This window comes from Bactrocera dorsalis, chromosome 3, assembly GCF_023373825.1.
Source record: "Bactrocera dorsalis isolate Fly_Bdor chromosome 3, ASM2337382v1, whole genome shotgun sequence".
Classification (NCBI taxonomy): Eukaryota; Metazoa; Arthropoda; class Insecta; order Diptera; family Tephritidae; genus Bactrocera; species Bactrocera dorsalis.
In genome coordinates, this window is record NC_064305.1 from 63,672,109 (window position 1) to 63,690,038 (window position 17,930).

General features: G+C 35.1%; 1 long non-coding RNA gene across 1 annotated transcript; it reads right to left on the reverse strand.

Moving 5' to 3' along the window:
• Nucleotides 1-11,367: 11,367 nt before the first annotated feature.
• LOC125777079 (uncharacterized) lies at nucleotides 11,368-13,220 on the reverse strand. The gene is made up of 2 exons (XR_007422088.1): nucleotides 12,859-13,220; nucleotides 11,368-12,769 (listed from the first exon to the last, which is right to left on the reverse strand). It is a non-coding gene; the product is annotated as an uncharacterized LOC125777079 (long non-coding RNA).
• Nucleotides 13,221-17,930: the final 4,710 nt, after the last annotated feature.

The following is a 17,930-nucleotide window of genomic DNA, read 5'->3' on the forward strand; positions in this document are numbered from 1 at the left end:
TTAAAAGTAAGGAAAATGCTGCCTCAGCCAATAATTGGGCAAATGAGCGCTGTAAGGAGCAGCTAGTTAGGTGAATTTGGCAGGGAAATTTAGAAAAATAAGATTTAATTTCATTTCGATGAAAATCAAAAAAAGCTAACTTTGAAATCATGTTAAGTAGACTAGCGCAGAAATTAAAAATAATAAAAAAAAGAGATTCACAGTAGATTGTAATCCATCGGAAACGAAAGTTGAAATAACAAACAAATTAAGGGGAAAAATAATTTACGTGCGATCTGCAGTCATGAAAAAGAAGAGTACGAGTCCTATAGAAAAGTTTTATGAAAATGTTGTACTAATGGAAATAGTTATGAACATTAGTTTTCCATGACACCGGTAGGTCTCATGTTGCAAGAACAGTTAGTAACCATTTGGAAAACAGCGGCTGTTTAGAACAGTTTATCGAGAATTAGCTTGATTCATTCTTAGCTGCTAAGCCGGTGCAGTTCTTTGCGATAAAACCTAGAAAAGTTCCAGAGAGATAGGAAAATGTTATAGTTTCAGATGGGCAATAATTTTAATAATACTATTGCAAGTGCTTTTCTTCAATAAAAGTTCAAATTAAAAAAAGGACGTCCACCAGCTGGGCAGCGGCACCTTCCCAATTAAAATACCGGACATTCCACGAGGTTTGTAGTGGTTGTCATCAAAAGGGGGTCTCCCATCCGAGGCTGGTTTCTTCTTTACATTGGCGGTATTTATTACGTGCGGGGTCCCAAACTTAGCGTACAACTCTGAAATATTTCGCCTTCTCACTTCATCACGCCTTCAAATGGATTTTTTTGGCCACCCAGAGGATACTTAGTCTTAGACCGGAAGTGGTGAGCTATTTGAGCCATATATATATACTTAAAATAATCGTTTCTGGTCACTCCCAAGTGAATGGCGTTCAAAGAACTTTCTTTACTTGAGTTAACTTCTACACAAGGCTTCATTCTCCCGGTTGGCGACTTTACTTGATTCCATCATAAGAAAAGACATCAAGCTACCTGTCTGTCTTCGGATCGAAAAGCTCCCAACCAGATCGATCATGTTGTGATAGACGGAAGACGCGACTTTAATGTAGCGCGTATGCACCAAAGCCATTTGTTTTCGAAGAAAATAGAAAAACGATAATTTCGTCTGCTTTGGAACCAACATTAACACCAACAACAATATCAGCCTCGAAGTCCAACGCAGAATAACTCTTTCCAACAGGTGCTACTTCGGACTGAGTAGGAAATTAAGAAGTAAAGTCGTTTCTCGACGAACAAAGATCAAATTCTATAAGACACTCATCATCTCCGTGCTGCTATATGGTGCAGAGGAATGGGCGATGACAACATCTGATGTCGGCGCTACGAGTTTTCGACAGAACGGTTCTTCGGATGATTTATGGTCCTTCGCGCGTTGGCCACGTCAAATATCGCATTCGATGAAACGATGAATTGCCCGAGATATACGATGATATTGACTTAGTTCAGCTGGCATGTCGTCCGAATGGAAGAAAACACTCCCGCTCTGAGAGTATTTGACGCAGTACACGTCAGGGGAAGCAGAGAAAGAGGAATACCACCACTCCGTTAAAAAGACCGAGTGGAGAAGGACTTGGCGATTTGTCCACTGTTGTAAACTCGGCTATAACCGCGTAATTGTTGTCTACACCAATAAAGAAGACGAAAAAGAGGAAGTTATCTCTGAACTGAGTTGAAAGTTTATAGAAAATAAGTTCCTGAGACCATTCCGATTAATTTTTTGCAAGGTTTGACTTTGTTACCTTGTTTTGTTCCAATAACCAAACAAATAGTTTTAAAGCATATAGAGAAAATTTCAGACTCGTGGCTTCCAAAAACCAAATTAGAAACCAAAGCTTAATTTCTACAGAAACTTTTAACTATGAATGGATCTGCGCAATTTATTAGGGCATTTACTTACTAACCTAAAAAAATGCATGTTAACTGCATATTCATACGTATGCTCCGTATACTTGCTTCATAAATTGACAATATGTTTACGAACGTACACTGAGCCAAAAAAACCTCACGCTCTTTAGAGAGTGGCTATATGTGGCACAGAACGAAGGATCATGTTATCTTTAGTTAGATAGTTTTTTCTGAGAGTCAAGCAATTTTATTTCTTCATTTTTAAAGCATTTTCAAATAATAAACTCTGTATTTAAAAATAGTATACATACAAAACTCTTTATTAGAGAAAAAATTCTAGCATTTTGTACAACACCCCTTCCTCCTAATAACCTCGGCTATTGGTTTTGTGTTGAAGATATGTTTTTTTATTAATTTCTTAACTTCACACAGCTTCAATAATTTTTTTTAATTTCTTTTAAGGGCGTATTCTACTATAGAAATTAAATTTTGTGCAGTTTTTTAAATTTTATTTAAAAAAAAAAAACAAAAAATATTTTTACTATCCATTATGGTGTTTTTATTGATATCTTAAGAAAAGAAAAGCTTATCAGAAAAAAATTTTACAAAAAAATATTAAAAATTAAAATAAATAGACGGGGGGGAGAAACAGGTGTAAAAAAAAAATGGCGCATCCTGGTGACATTGATCCTGACTCTCCTGGTGGAAAAAAAATCAAAAGAAATTCTTAATCAGTAAGGATGCTGTTATAGTCCCTACATCAGGGAACACGAAAAAAATTTTTTGGAAAAATTGCGACTGCCTGAAAACAAAAATAATTTTTTACGCTTTTTTTGAAATTCCTAAATTTTTTTTTTAAATATTACAAACAAAGAATTAAGGATTATATAAAGATAAAGGATTATATAAAGAAGGTTCACACAACATTTCAAGTAAATAGGTTTTATGGGACGTGAGATAATTCCGGTACCGTGTGGAAAAAAGTAGTTTCGAGAACTATTTGGATCTTCACTTAGAAATTTGAGGAAGACAAAAAAACAGAAAATTAGATTTTTGGCAGACATTTTTACAAGAGAAATAATAATTTCGGAGAAAATATCGCGATATTTTTGTTTACAGTTTTATTCATTTTATCTCAAAAACCGGTGTAAAATTTCATGAAGATCGGTTGAGTAGTTCTCGAGAAATCTTCCCAACCGACTTCAAAACCACAGTTCTAGCTACCAGCCTCGAGCACATGAATTCTCAACGATATATCTCCGAAACTATTACTCGGATCAACATGTACATTTAGGACAGTATTATAGAGCTGTTGTATAAGACAAGTTCAACTATGCTAATTCAAACAATTTTACGCCTGACATAAAAGAAAAGACAAATAGTATATTTGCGTGAATAGTGACTGTTTAAAAGTTTAATATTAGAATATTTGCGACTCTGAGTGTATATGGGTCATTCCATCCAAAATTTACATTCTAAATTTTTTCGTGTGAAACTTGTTTTGTGCTCTTTGAGGCAAAATTTTGGTATTTTGACAAATTTTGAAAAATTTCCAACTTTCCATTGAGATACATACATACAGGGTAGGCCATTTAAAGTTGACCCATCTGGCAACGCTGTAACTTTTAACAGCGCTGACAAATCGGCTAATGTCATACCGCGTTAGAAGCGTCATTCGAAGACAATTTATACCATGGAACAGTACACTCCAAAAGAACGCGCTGAAATTGTTCAGCTTTATATTCAAAATAACTTTTCAATTGTGTTAACTCAACGTGCGTTTCGCAAAAAAAATAAAGTGAAAAGTGCTCCAGTTAAGAACACAATTAAGTCTTTATACGCAAAATTTGTGAACACCGGTAATCTCAGTAATGCCAGTCATGCATCCAGACAACGCACAAGACGTTCTGATGAAAATATCGAAGCTGTACGAGCCAGTATTGAGGAGACTCCATCGACATCGAGTTATCGCCGCTCTCAGGAATTAGACATCTCTCGCACCACTCTCCGACGCATAATTCATAAAGATTTGAAGATGTTTCCATATAAAATTCAAATGGCACAAAAACTAAACCCAGCTGATTATCCGCGACGCCTTAATTTTGGCAAATGGGCCATCGAAATGGCTGAAAACGAACTTGACTTTTGGCGAAAACTCATCATGTCAGACGAGGCACATTTCTCGTTGAATGGAGGCGTAAACAAGCAAAATTGCCGATTTTATGCCACCGAAAATCCTCAATTAATTGAAGAACAGACGACCAAAAAGTAACAGTTTGGTGCGGTGTTTGCGCGAATATGATCATCGGACCGTATTTTTTCGAAGACGATGATGGAGCCACGACAACAGTCAATGGTGAGCGTTATCGAGCCATGATAACGGATTTTGATACCCATTATTCGCGAAAATGACATGGATAACTTCTGGTTTCAACAGGACGGGGCTACATGCCATACAGCTCGACCAACAATCAATTTATTGCGACCATTTTTCCCCGGGCGATTGATATCGAAAAATGGTGATGTTGACTGGCCACCGAGATCACCAGATTTGACGCCACCAGACTTTTATTTGTGGGGTTATTTGAAATCCAAGGTATACGCTAATAAGCCAAAGACCTTAGCTCAACTGAAAGCCAACATTCGACGTGAAACAGCCGCCATATCATCCGAAACATTGGCCAAAGTCATGGAAAATGTCGAAAAAAGCTAAAGGTGCCCATTTACGCGATCTAATTTTTAAATATTAGCTGAAACAAATCCCCTTGGACCAAAATAAATTATTTTTGAAATGAACAAAAAACATTGTTTTCTTTTGTTCTTTTTTTTTAGAAACAAACTTTAAATGGCCTACCCTGTATATGTTTATAATATTAGACTTTTTTTATAAACAAAAGGTACATCATTTTTAACAAAGTTTTATAATTTGTGAATTGGAAAAATACATATTTGTACGTAAAAAATGCTGGAAATAGCCACTAAAATCGTCATCCGTTTTAAACACATATTTACTTACTTAAATATACATACATATGTATATACAATCACGTTTACTGTTATACATACATACATATATAGACCAGCATATCCGTCACTTTCGGCATACCCACATATACGCATGTTTGTCACGGCATGCCATTAGTTTGTTCCCACATCGTCAAGTGTGACTTAAAGTTTGCACCATCAACAACAACAACCGACAAAAACACATCTGAAATTCTAGATAAATTCCACTTTTGTGGCGACAACTGCGAAAATACCATTTCCGGCAAATGCGCGCTTATTTTGCTTTACGCTTTGTGACGCCACTTTAGCCTCGGTCGCTATTCTTTCCAGTTGCTAAGCATTACTTTGTGCTTTTTTTTATCGAATTATCGCTAATTTTTTATGCTAAACAATTTGTTTGGCTTTCGTAGCTAGGCAATAGAGAAAAAAATAGCTTTATTAGGAGGCACATATGGTTGGGGTTGTCGTTCGGGTAAGCTTGCATATCTTTTGCTTCATTGTAATGGTTTTAGAGGTTTATTTGTTAACTTTTATTAAAGTTTGCTGTAACGAAAGCTTCAAAGATGAATCTTCAAGGTATATTGGTTGCTTTATATATAATTCAACTGAGCTATGCTGTTTAGCAAACCTTAAGATTTTCGATTTCCACAAAATATATACAAAAATTCAAAATATACATACATAGCAGAACGATCCAACGAATTGTCATGAAACAATTTTCGGCATAAATTCGAAACCTAATATATTTTAGTTTTGAAATCACCTGAAAATTAATTGAAGCAAAGACCTTTCCAGTTTGCCATGTTATCAATTCTTTTTAATATTAAAGCTGGTAGTAGTCTTTAATATTTTAGTTAAAGTATAACTCTTCCTTATCTTATTACCTTTACTTGACTCAATGCTCTTTCGCCTACAACTTTTCAAAAGTCTGTTAGCTCATATGACTCACTGTACATTCTAATCTTCCCTGGTAAGCTGGTAAGTATTAATAATGCCCTTGAAATGGGCCTTTTAGCACTAGGCAATTGTAAGTACTTACCTGTCGTCTTACCTTCTCGCCAGTGGCGTTCAAACGTATACCTTAAAAAATCGTCTGCTTTTCTCACATTTTCATAAGTTTGCTCTTTTTGCTTATACAATATTTCTTGATTTGGTTTTGTTGTTGACGTTAATATTACATCATTGCTAAAAATATATGCACATTCGAACTTGTAAGCACTCATCGCCATGGGCATATGCTACAACAAAAATGATGCATTTAGACATGCGATGTAAACGCACAACAACAATGTTAGATTTTACAACATTGATGATTTCCAAGAAATCGAAAAATCGCAAAAAAAAACAACAAAGAAAATGGCAACATGTTATTTGCACACGCTCGCAATGCGCAAGATGCATATCTGCAAAAATAAACAAAAATGCTCGGGAGGAGAGGGGTGCTTGAGCGTCTATGTCAATAAATATGCTGAGTGCATTTGAAGAGCGCCTTTCACACGCAGATATTTTCATACTCAAGAGGTGGTATTGATGCAACATGGCAGATATTAACTAACAGTGGATAATTTTGGGGTGCAAATATTATGCAACAAACCATCGACTAGTTTAAAAATATATGAACATTTTTTATAGTTGTTCACAAAATGTTTGAAAAAGTACATGAAAAACTATACTGTGATCTATATTCTTATAGATTCAATTTTCATATAATTCGTTTTCTGGTAGAACCTTGAGACTTTCGCTTGTACGTTTTCCCTTGGAAATGATTTCACTTTTTTAGAAGGTTAAGTCGGGTAATAAATCGCCAACTAGTTCCAATTTTCCATATTTCTGATTCATCGGCACCGCTTGTAATCTTCACCCTTTTGCACTTCTCTAAAGTTCGGGAGATGTTTTCTAGCCTAGAGATGTTTTGGAATAGTGGAGATCTAAAGACTTTGCACAGTTCATCTTGCCGCAATCTTATTAGTTCCTTCGTGTAGACTTCTCCAATAGATTTTCATACTGTAAGACTACAAATCCAGTCGAACGTAAATTGCGTTCTATGCAAAGTAGTGAGTTGGAAACAATCAGGCACTTTCTGCGTCTTGTCCAGCAAAACTGAGGTTAAAACATCTCGGCGCACCAGGATCCGAAGCTGACGTTAGCCGACTAAAGAAATGTGTTATCTCAGTCTCTAAGCGCTTCTGATGGAAATTTAACGTAACCTAAGCACTTGGGTTTGATCGTTCAGCCTTTGTATGGCAGTTTTTATGCAATGCATTCGTCGTCCAAGGTATATGGAGCAGCTTCTTGGGACTAAAAGGACGTGTGCAAAATTTCCGATCGATATCTCTAAAACTGAGTTACTACTTGGCGTATATCCAGACAAGCGGACGGAGGAATAATTTTCCTCATTCATTCCATTCCACTCTCCGCCACTAAATCCACACCAACCATATTCATTAACAACATACAAGGCAATCAGTCACCCGGTCCTTAACTACGCTGCACCAATATATGGTCGCCTGGATGCAGTGAAACGCCGACGAGGAAGCTACAGACTTGACGTGTCCCTTCGAAGACCAATTTTTAAATTTTAGTCTAATATTTTAAGTCTAAACTAATAAAAAAATAGTAAAATTCAATAAAAATTTTCTAAGCACAAACTAATCTAATCCGCATTAATTTATTCTCCTTCAATCACAGTTCGAAATATTCCCATTTTAAACTGGTATTTTTCGGACTAGTTCGACCCCAGTCAGAAAACTCATCTTTTTATTTGACTATTTTGCTATATCACATCCGCACTTTACGATATTTTCAAGAATATTGATATTATCATTGACAGTCTTTTCAATTGATTCGACGCCGTCATTCGCTTACTGCCTTGCAGCTTGACTAAGCATGTCTTTTAATTGCAAGAACCTTGAAGGTTGTAAAAACTAAATTAATCAAATTTGATTTCTACATATCTACATGTATTTGTATGTATGCAGGCTTAGTATTGATTTAAGAGTGCTGTAGTTTTTATATAAAAGCTTCTGGTTCCCACATAAATATATTTAAGGTATGCTAGTTTTAGATAGAAATAGTAGTCTGGTGCTGATTAGATTAAATTTACTTTTTAATTAATGTTTTCTGTTATGGGAAATGACGTTTCGAACAATCATATGGATAAATAAAAAAAGGAAGAAGGAATTACAATTTCGTTGAGTAATTACACGGGAGGTTTTAAATGTTTCACTTAAATCATTTTCCGTTACTGTGGCTAAACAAAACGAATAACTTTTATACATTTTTTCTTTGTTCAAGCGATAAAATGAGCTCTGTCTAGCAAATTACTCGAGAAAGTGTTCTGGCGATCTTACAATACTTATTTTTTAAGACACTTGCAAATTCAATGGAAAAGAAAATTGCTTTGAATATACTCTTTTACGAACATTTTAGTCAAATTGTTCTGTTGTTGATGCCTAGCATCAAAAGTCATTCCTCAAATAATGTTCAGGCACGCTGCCGATTTGGCAACCATTGAAAACTCTAATCTATTTTGATTATTAGGCTATTACTACGCACAGAGATTCCATTTTTGATACTCAAATAATTTTTTTTTTCAGTGTATGGGACTTTATTTTTCTTTTATTCTGATGTTAAAGCTCATTCCGGTGCATTTTATTAAATAATAGGCTTACTTAGTTTTAAAAATATGGAATTTAAATGAACCCCCTGTTGGTTCATTACTGCTTGGAGAGTTGCGACAGATGGCCAATGAGCCGCAATTGTTTGGCTACTCGAATGGACTTGCCTTAGTTCATTCAATTTGTTGGTTTTGCTTTGTAGACTTCCTGTTTGCAATAACCCCCACAAGAAAAGTCAGAGGCAGTAAGGTCAGGCGAACCTGGGTGGGCCAACGGAATGTGGAGTTTCTGATATCAGCTTATTGGGAAAATTTTCGTCGCATTCTGCCATAACAGGTTTGGGTTTTATGTGAGGAAGCTGACATATTGCTGAAACTACGAAAAGAGTTGAAAGAATTCTCATTCGGCGTAAAATTCTGGATAGAAAAACTCTCTCAACATGCTCAAGTAACGGTCTCCAGTAACCATAACGGTGTGACCGTTTTCTCGAAGAAGGAAGGCCCGACAATGCAGCGATGAAACTGCCACACCACACTGTGACACGAAGTGGATGTTGAAAAATTTTACGTCTCATGGAGTATCTGTGGGTTGGAAGTTTCTATACTGCGACAATTTTGTTTGTTTATGTTGCCGTTTAAATCGAAATGTGGCCTCGTTAGATATGAAAAGACAGTTCAAGATGTTTTCCATCCTCTTCCACCATTTGAGGCATCTTTGGCAAAATTCCAAGCGAATCGGGCAAGTCTGCAGCGTTCAGTTTGTTAGCCATTTGAATTTTATAATGGGAAGTAAGTCCAAATCTTTGTGCATAATTGACTGTAATGAGCTGTCTGCTTACACCCATTTGAAGCGATATAGCTTCTGTGTCCGAAACGCGTGGATTGTTTTGTATGGCAGCAGCTACAGCAGCGATTGTTCCTCCGTTCGAAACTGAAGGTATTGAATCGATGGTAAGGTCTTCTGTTGACTGTCCATGCTCGGCAAAAGTTGTTTATGACCAAGTCTACATTATGGTCCATCTGCTCGGAGGATTGCCGCCAAAAACGTGCGCCTATACTCTCTTTGAACCGAAACTACGACTCAGTGGCGTGAATAGCGGCGGCCCGATCCAAATTCTTGTTTCAGTGTTACAGTTTAATCATTTTTTTGTAAATGTACAAGTCAATCTGCAAAATAAAAATAAATTAGGCACGCTGCGATTTGGGCATTAATAGAAAAAAGTTATTTAATTTTTTTTTTTAGGTAGCGGCTTTCATCAGCCACCCTGTACATTGTCGCAAGATCTTTGCACTTATAATTATCATGATCCATTACTTGACCTGACTTTGATGAATCTGTATATGTATGTTATTAGGGAGTTAGTATTTGAAGAAGCTTGTAAGATCCCAATGTCTACTTGTGAAAGAGTCGAATAAAATTATGTACTTACTTCTTAATTCCTTCCAGTTCATAGGGGTAAAATGCTTTGCTGAAAGAGAGATCACATATCCACACCAGTAAATAATCAGCGTGACAAGCTGAGTCGATTTAGCCATGCCCGTTTGTTTGCCAGTCAGCATATACGCGAATCAGTCCCTCATTCTTAAAGATATCGATCTTGAAAAATGTTCCACACGCCCTTTTGTCACTAAGAAGCTGCTGATTTGTCGAAATCGCCGATATCGGACGACCAAATCTATAGCTGCCATAAAAATTGCCGATACCGATCAGAAACTCAAGTTCTTGTAAGGGATAACCTTTTAATTGCTTTAATATGGCACCTGTGAAGGGTACTAAAGATTCGGTGCAGCCAAAGTTAATATTTTTTCCGGTTGTTTATTGTAGTTGGTTGTTTATTAGAGCGATAGAGGCTTTTTCTATACTAAAATTCCAATTGGAAAATCTTCTATGATTCAGTAAGCGAAAGAAGGTAGAGAGAGAAATTGTGTTACTCGGAGAACACTGTACATTTTGGGATAGTTGAGTAAAGACTGAATTACTTCCATGCTTTGTCTTCTTTTTATCTTTTTTTGGTTCATTATTCAAATCTGTAAACGTAGAAAATGTATTATTTCCGAATTTTAAAATCACGTGTCTTTTTGCTTTAATGCAAATCATGGATTTAGCAACATTCTATTTCTTCGTTAAAACCCCTTTTTCTAATTGGAAGAGAATTTCAGATTTTTCTTTTAACGTCAAGAACACAGGTTTCCTTGGAACTCATTTTTATATACTAAATCTAATATGTAACGCCTCATGCAAATCCAAACTTGCCCATTACATTCTGAATTATTTGAGCATGCAAAATACCTGTATTTTCAAACATTGAAAGTTTTTTTCATGATTTAGAGCTTGCTTTGTTCTAGTTTAAGGATAGTCAAGACACAAAAAAATCGTGTTCACGTTTTAGAGTTTTACGCTGTTCTGTGTATTCTATTGTATTAAGAGAGGGGTTACGAGTTATTTCTTAAATATGTATTGAGTAATTTTATTAAGATCTTTTGTACCTTGTTGAGCACACTTTTGAGAATATCGTGTAATTTTTTCATGCAAAAATTATTGAAGCATAAGCTTCCCCCAGAACGTCTTAAGAAAAAAAAAAACAATAACTCGGCTGGAAATTATTTGAAAATATAAAACCAAGAAAAATTTGACAAATTATAATCAAATCTTCTCCTCAATTTTCTCTGATAAGTTTTTTTATTTAAAAAAATTTACCTATATTGCCAAAAATGTACTCAATCATGTACAAAAGGTCCTATAAAATTACTCAACGCATACATATTTAAGAAATAAATTCGCAAAAAAGTCTTTTTTTACCTTGAAACCTTAATCCCTCCCTTAAAAAAAGTAAACAAAATTCATATAAACACATATCGATTTTTTATTTTTGCTCTTCTTTGTAATAATTTGAAAAAAAGCTTTCTAAATTGACACTTGGACCATATTTTATGATTGCTTAGTGATTTCATAAGCTCAGGCATGTTTTTGGTGTATATGTAAGTGCAGATGCTCCAAGAATTATATTCTAATTTGTATAAATGTATGTCTGTATATTCATCTAAGTAGACACACATTTTACGTCATATTTCTCTTCTTTGCATTCCGAGTGCCTCACACTGCCAGTTTTATTGGCAATCAAAGCAAATTTCTCAGATAAATTTTAAGTGAACTTAATTTTAAATAAATTTACTATTAACATTTAAATTTTTTTAGTTATTAATATACATTTTTCATTGCTTAGGGTCGTTAGACTTTTACGAAGGTACAATATTTTAAGTATCATACATATGTATAGTATTTTCTTATGTATTTGTACATCAAAAAAGCTTAGCGCTCGCTAACTACTAAATTCTAATCGCTTAGAAGAACGAAAAATCTAAATTAAATGAAATGCGCTATTAAAAATGTAAAGTATTTTTATTTTTTAATTCCATTATATGACCATATGAATCGCTGAAAACGCTGATAAGCTCAACGGATTATTAGAGATACGCGTAGCCAAGCGATATTGAAACAATTTCTTATGTAGGCCATGAAAAAATACACACACATACACTAAAAACAACAACAACAACAAAACAGCGCGAAAAATATTCTACATGATTATTTGCTGCTTTTGTTGTTCTCTTGTACTCGTTTTTGTTGTTTTATTTAATTTATATTTTCTAACTTCGCTGCTGGCACTCAAACAGATGCGCGTTCGTTCGTTCGTTCGTTAGACTTTTGTAGCTTTGCAGCGCTACTACGCAATCGTTTAGGCGCGCGCACAGATACACTTTTGTATCTTATGGAAAATACATGGATACACACGCACACATTTACTTAGGCGCACAAGTTTGTATGGCGTTAGTAACGCGCGTGTGGTTGCGTTGGGGCATTTCGCAGTGCGGTGAGGTGGTGGGTTGTGTAGGAATTCAACGCCAGAGAGCGCCATTCGGCGCGCAAGCGAGTGTATCTATGTGAGTGCGCGTGTATGGCAGTGTAGCTGTATCTAATGGTGCGCGCTCTCCCCTTTTTCGTGTACTTATACATATGTATGTATATATATTTAATTGTTGCTTAGGAGCCACCGCCAGTACAGAGCGTGTTGCTAACGCGCTACAGAAAAAAAAACAAAAGCTTGTCAGCGCGCTTATTTGCCTGTGGCTGCTAAAAGCTCGCTGTTTCGCTCTAGTGCATGTACAGATGTATGTATGTATATACTTATATCCGGATGTGTTGTATGTGGTAAATAGGTCGACAGCGAGAGCAGCGTCGTCGTAACTGCAACAATAATAAAATACAAAGTACAAAGAATATAGCGAAGACAACAAATAACGCGTCTGCAAACTATTGCTCATCCATATACTTACATACATATGTGTGTGTGTGTAGTTGTGTAGGTATCTATACCTGCCAGCGCGCCACTTAACACGCTTCTAACGCTACAAAAATGAGGTGCGCCCAAAAAGCGCGCGTGTGTGCCTCTCTCGCTCTCTGCATACCGCAGACGTACGAACTAATGGAATGCTGAAAGTTTGTGATAAACTATAAACGTGTATGTATGTGGGTATATGTGTGCGTGAGTGTGTGCGCGCATTCTTCTAAAAGTATCTCACGCTTGTCATTTTCTACAAAAGCTCATTTTTAACAGCTTTTGGCGCTCTTCAAGTTTACGCGCTGCCACTGCGCGCTGTAGAATTATATAAAATCGTGAATTATTTAAAGTATATATACATATGTATATACATATATGTACATATACATATGTGTGTATGTATCTCAAAGCGTACTCTGTAAAAATTCTGTGCTTCTACTAAGTGGCTGAGCGTCAACGTGGGCAGCGACATAAAAATCAATAATTTTCTTAGGAGCTTTCAGGGGAAATGCTAAATAGATTGTATTAAGTGCGGCATTGTGTACATACATATTTATGTATGTAGATATATACTTGTATATATACGCCTAATAATATGTTTTCTGTTAGTATTATTCATAGAAAACTGCATGTTATACATTTTTTATATCATTTATTCGAAATTTTCGAAGTTAGTTATTGTATGTATTTCCTATCCATACTTATTGTATGTACATATACTTATCATATACAAATATTTATTAACTGTACACATATATACAGTCATAAATATGTATGTATGTATATTCTCATTTTTATTTACTCACTTCTATTGCTCACCTAAAAGCTAACTCTGTATCTTTTAAATGTCGAAAGTGCTTTTTTGCTGCTTTTGCCATCATTCAAATATGTATGTAGTATAGTATAATTGTTCTTGCTCTCGCCTACCCTAAAATATTGCTTCATATGCTATTAGCTTTTGGTGTCTACAGACAGCTTTTTGAAATTCTCTCAGCACTCTACTATGTGGTGGTTGATGATGTGCCACAGTGTTGCTATTTTTTGTATGAAATTAATGCAATTTTCACATTTAGATAATAGAAGTTTTTAATTTTAAATCATTTTTGTTCCAGAGTTTAAAAAACACTATTCCAAAGCTTTTTATATACAGAGAAGGAATAAATTGTTAAACTGTGAAATTGGTTCGTCAAAAATCAACAGTCAGTCAAAATCGAAATATAAACTGAATCATGAAATACATGTGCTTGTATAAAAACCTTTTTTAAATGACGAAATATCTTCATGAAATTTTGAATAAATTATTGACTAAGACGACGGTACAATCTCTAAACTGTTCAGATCGGATATAACATATGGCTGCCATACAAACTAATCGATCAAATCCAGCCTTTGGTATGGCACACTTTGTGTTTAAGGAGATATCTTCACGAAATTTGGCATGGTTCATTGTGTCTAAGGTAACGATACAATTTCCAAGAAAGATTTTTAGATCGGATCACTATAGCATATAGCTGCCATGTAAACCGAAAGTTGGGAAAAGTATTACAACTTCGGTGCAGTCGCGGATAATGTTTCTTCTTGTTTCATTTTTCAAAAGTTCGGACAGAATTTTTCAAAAATTTAAATGGCTTGCTGACCTTCATAAAAGAGGTCATATACATATGTTCAACCCACTTATATAGCATAATTTTGGGCGGTAAACAATATGAAAAAGTTAAATCTTTGCAGCCATAATTGCCTTGTTTTCTCGTTTTTCGAAGCTTATTTGACAAAACAAGTGCTTACAAAGCTTTAAATACTGCTAAGAGTGCTCAAAAAAGGTCTACCATGGTCTCTATTCCAAACATTGTCAAATACATATTTGAGTGATTGAGGGTCAGACCTAGCTTGTAAATTCGTAGAAATTGTTTTGATTATACTATGGATAAGCAAGTAAGGAAGGCTAAATTTGGGTTCAACCGAACACTTTATGTTCTTACAACTTGCAAAAATCAAAACCTTTAGATGTAAAACGTCATCCAGACTCAGCATTCATTATTGGGTATTATTCGATGAATAAACCACGACCAGTAAGCAGTAAAGAAATTACAGCAGCCGTGGCTGAGAGTCTACACGAGGACCGTGGAACGTCGAATCGAATGATTTCGCACATTTTACTTCGAGATCTTAGGTTGAAAACGTACAAAATACAGCTTGTGCAAGAACCCCAGCAACATCACTTGAAAAGTTCCAAAAAGATCCGACGTTTTCGAAACAAATGTCCCATTTTTGGCTTAATGGGTATGTAACAAGCAAAGCCTCATTAGGAACGTATAGCAAACTGAAGAGATTCATAAAAAAACACAACGGTTCTGTGTGGTTTGTGGGCCGGTGGAATCATCAGTCTAAATTTTTTTAAAATAATGCCGGTAAGAATGTAACCGGCAATGGCGACCGTTATTGCGCCATGATAACCGAGTATTTGATGCCTGAAATTGAAGCATCAATAAATTGATTTATTGAGAAGACACATCGGTGAGCACGTAATTTCACGTTTTGGGTCGGTCGATTGGCCACTAAGATAATGTGATATCCAACCGTTGGACTTTTTCCTGTGGGAATATGTAATGTCTAAAGTCTATGCGGACAATCCCGTTTCGATTCAGGCTTTGGAGCAAAACATCACGCATGTCATTCGCCAGTTGCCAATCTAAATCCTTTATAAAAGTAGAGAACCTCGAATGAATCTCCCTTTAAAGTAGAGTGTATGCCGATCCTGTGGATAAAGGTTTGCACCATGAAGTATTCTTGCCAGTCGAAAGGGTATAAAATGTTCGGTAGCACTCGAACTTAGTACTTTCTTATTTATTAAACTTGTAACAATGTGAGCCCTTTAACAACAGTTATATTGACATTTTGAATCAAAATAACTACTATTTTCAAGAGTGTTTCTACAGGCGCCAGTGATTCTCAGAACTCATGCTATCTAACACAACTAAAACCCTGAATCTTATTTGAACTACATAAAGCTTGCAAGACAGGACGTCGAAGGAATTGAGTTGAACATGGAAATATTGGCCTTTTTAACTATTTGACCAATTCAATGCAATGTTTTGTACCTTAACGTGTACTTTAAGCAATAAAAATATGTTTTTTTTGATAATTCTTTGCAGTCCTAACCTTTCACATACCAACGGCAAGAAGGTGCCTTCGAACATTTGCTCCTAATTCTACACAAGTTATCAACACTGCTCATAGTTGTATATAACGAAGCCCACTCTCAGCTAAGTGCTTACACTCTCTTTTTAAATTTGTGCCTCTAATAATTTTTTATGTGCGCGCATAAGCTTTTCGCCTACTTCGCTACTAAAGATACATACATAAGCTGCCACAGCCACAGACACATAGATACAAACTTAAATACATACATACAAACATAGCTATATACATATGTATGTACATGAGCGCTGGCAACAAAAGTTCCATTCCCATGTTGGCAGCATATTAAAAACATTTTTGTGGCGCAGCGCTCCATGCGCCAGCACTTTTATGTATGTATGTGTATGTAAGTGTGCCTGCACGAAAGCTTTCAAAGCATACATTTTATGGACTAAAAACTTACATACATACATATATACTTATCTGCTTGTATCTAAATTGCTACATTTCATTAAAATGCGCACACAAGCCAAGTTATCGACTAAAGCAGCTTATTTGTACATATAAAGTTAATGTGCATGTATTTGAGTGTGTGTGTGTGTCTAACGACTTACGAACATACATACATGGAAATGAATTTACGCTTATTCTGTTCGCCACAAGCGCTGTCACCATGTGTTTGCCCATAGTATGTACATCTGTATGTATGCTTATTAATTTGTTTATATGTATGTAGTATATGTATATAATGCATACTATATTATATATACATATGTATGCTATATTCATAAAAAAATGTGTATCTCAACGCCTTTATGCCAGCGTTGCTGCTTTAAAAGCTAGAAACTCCGCGCTTACATATACATAAGTACATACATACAGCACTATTTGTGCTTTTTATTTGTATATATATGTGTGTGTGTGTTTTCATATCTCCAAGTTACTGCGATTGGTAGGGAAAGTGGGTCAATTGCACGTGTCGCTCTTTTTTTTCAATCGGAAAAGCAAATGAAAAAGGGAATTATTGTACATACATACATATGTATGTACTTGTATATATTTATAAGTACGCCTGTATATATTTATTTATCTGAGTACTACTATGTGTAGTTAATCTTCTCATATAGAATACATATGTATGTATGTACTCATACCAGTGTGCTTGTTGCTAAATAAATTCTTTATTTCAATTTTCATTTTCATTTCGTTCGTTGATCGAGTTTTTAACGTTAATGTTGTTGCTGTTGTTGGCAGCTAAAAAATTGTCTCCTAATTAATGAATATTTTTTGAAAAGTATACAGATTTTTATGATATCGCGCGAAGCTGGCTTTGAATTATATGTAAATGTATGTACATATGTATAAGTATGTACATACACATATCAGATTTACAAATATAGTCATACATACATACATACATATGCTATATACAGTTATCTAATTTTTAAATTTGCTAACTCTAGTTAGCAGCAAGCATACCACTAAGCCACATATTCATATACTTAGATATCTATGTATGTTCTATATACCTATATTAGAACATATAAAATTTCTATATACATCTTGTCACCTAAAATGCAAAACATCATATCATCAAAAAAATCGAATTATTTTTGCTTACGGTCCACTACATCATATATTATATACATATGTATGTATGTAATATCGTCAAGCTTCCGCTCTCAGATATAACCAATATATGATCATTTTATATCCAAAATGCTCTCGTATATAGCCATTTATAACCAAAACTAAATTTTTTTCAACATAAGTGGCTTCTATTATATTGTTTTTTCTGCGTCTGTTAACTTTTGAAAAGTGATGTTACGTTATTTTGCATTTTGGGTGACAATATATACATTTTTACATACATAACTACATACATACATACATATGCCTTTATATTTTTTCATAAATTTATGGCATAAG